General features: G+C 35.7%; 1 long non-coding RNA gene across 1 annotated transcript in view; it reads left to right on the top strand.

The window, feature by feature from the left end:
- Positions 1 to 1,600, top strand: part of LOC103748062 — a 7,010-nt gene extending 5,410 nt beyond the window's left edge. The window contains exon 3 of the long non-coding RNA XR_607882.2: positions 1,517 to 1,600. This is a non-coding gene — a long non-coding RNA (uncharacterized LOC103748062). The remainder of the gene's footprint in view (positions 1 to 1,516) is intronic.
- The last annotated feature ends 807 nt before the right edge of the window (positions 1,601 to 2,407 follow it).

Below are 2,407 nucleotides of genomic sequence, written 5' to 3'. Positions count from 1 at the left end.
TATGAAGAATTTCATCTTATACTTTCAATGCACAATCTGTAAGTGGTGTCAGGCAGGAAATACAGACAGAAATCTTGAGGCAGGAAATGAAATGGATATCATAGAGGAAAGCTCCTTGCTGTCTTGCTCTCCCTGGTTTGTCTATCTAATTTTTGTAAATAGCCTACACCCACCTGGACAGGTTTTGCATTACCCACTATGGTTCTGGCCTCCTAAATTAATCAGTAATCAAGAACATGCCCCACAGACAAGCTCACAGGCCAATCTCATCAAGTTCATCAAATGAGGTTCACTTTTCCAGAGGACTCTAGTTTTTGACAAGAAAAGGTGACAGTCATAACTAACCCCTTAACACCTGACACACAAACACATCACTATTAAAACATAACTTTACATTTTTGTTTACTGGTAACATCTCATGGTAATGTCACAATATAAAATACTCCCCAGAATCTAAAATCTCAAAATTTTTTTAAAAATCCATCACCATCATGGGAATGTGCCAGTGTGTAAGGGGGATATAAAGATAATTAAGATTGATTGGTATGTTCTGTATGAAATACACAAAAATTCAATTAAAAATTGAAAAAACAAAAACAAAAAATCCACCACTAGAAATGTCAATGTCTTTTTAAAGTAATCTAAAGATTCTTAACTGCAGTTTCTGTAAAATTAAAATCAAGTTAAATACCTCTTATTCTAAAAGGGAAGAATCAGATTGGTAAAAGAATCACACTTAAGCAAAACCGAAGTCCAGCACCATAGTGCCAAATCCTTCACCTCAGAGTCTGACATATAGAATTCTTTGCTGTCTGTGCTGATCTTCTGGACTCCAAACAGCTTGGAATGTATCCATTCTACTGGTTCTGTTTCTATAGTTTCTATTTCTAACTAATACAATGTCTATTCTAGGAAGTATTTAGCCATAATTTTCCCCTTTTAAATTTACAGTGGTAGGGTACTTTATATATTTGGACAGTATACTTTTATGATCTTTGTGTTGACAATGACTTATTCCATTGCTTGAGCTCTATGTACTTAGTTTTGTTATTGTCTTGGATAGCTTTAGTTTTCAACTTGACACACCTGTGTAGAGGGGATTTCAGTTGGGGAATTGACATCATTGGACTGGCCTGTAGCCATCTAAGTGGGCATTTGTTTGACTGTTGAGTGCTGTAGGAGGGTCCAGCCCTCTGTGGGTGGTTCCACCCTGGACATGTGGTCCTGTGTATAAGAATGCAGGTTGGAGTACAAGGCTGGGAACAAGCCAGTAAGCAGCATTCTTTCATGCTCTGTGGTCCAGGTTCCTGCCCTAAATTCCTGCCTTTGTTTCCCTTGATGATGGACTGTGCTTGTAGGCCAAATGAACCCCTTCCTTTTCAAGTTGATACTGGTCAAAGTATGTTGTCACAGCAATAGAGAAGCTAACTAGAGAAACTGTGGTCCATTTTTCAATACATCACTAATTTTGCTTTTGTTTTTTCTTGTCCAATATTGTTAGTATTTTCTATTTCAGGTATTAGCCCTATATTAGAATTTATATTCCATAATGGAGAATGGAGGAAAAGTGAAGTAACCAAGGGAAGAATGTGAAGGTATACTGATGGTAAGTGCAGTCAATTCTGTGTTGTGTCTCTAGAGTTTTTATGCAGGATCCCCTCACTTGTTTTCTGTATCTCCTCCCTCCTCCACTATCTTTCAATGATAAACATTTCATCAAAATTAAACCCTGTACTTTTGGGTCATACCACCCTTTTGAGAAAATGCTTTATATTTGAAAAAAAATGCTTAATTTTTAAAAATTGCACTATGTTATTTTTCAGTAATTTCCATTTGAGTTTCATATCTGAAATATTCATTTATTAATAATATAGATTACTTCATAGTATACTGGTATTTTAATAACGTTTGTAAATTTAGGTATGTTTTCACATATGATCCATTCTGATCCATTCCATTATGATGAGTGAAGAATTCATTTTAAATTTGTTTTCATTTGATAGGAACATTTATCCTTAGATTTTTGGAAATTATTTCTATTGAATATATTGGCCTCTTTTAAGATATTAAGTGACTGTATTTGAGTGTTTGGGGATATAGAGATCATTCATTAGTAAATATATCCCATGGAGCATAAAGACATATTCAGATTCCCAAAATATATGAAAAAACAAATGGGCATGGTGACATGCACTTGTAATCACTACTGTGGACATGCAGTCTAGACGTATTGCTGAATCGTGCTTTAACTGATAGAACCTGTCTCAGAAATTAAGATGGAGATTTATTGAGGGTTTCACCTCAAGATGACCTCTGGCACTCACAGACCAGTGCACCAATGTGCACATTCACATGTGCATGAATACATACCCACAGGCAACCCCCTTGCTTACATGAAATGTAAGGC

This window comes from Nannospalax galili, unplaced genomic scaffold (assembly GCF_000622305.1).
Source record: "Nannospalax galili isolate Female #2095 unplaced genomic scaffold, S.galili_v1.0 scaffold685, whole genome shotgun sequence".
Taxonomy (NCBI): domain Eukaryota; kingdom Metazoa; phylum Chordata; class Mammalia; order Rodentia; family Spalacidae; genus Nannospalax; species Nannospalax galili.
The sequence above is the reverse complement of the archived record's forward strand: the minus strand, read 5'-3'. Positions and strand labels throughout refer to the sequence as shown.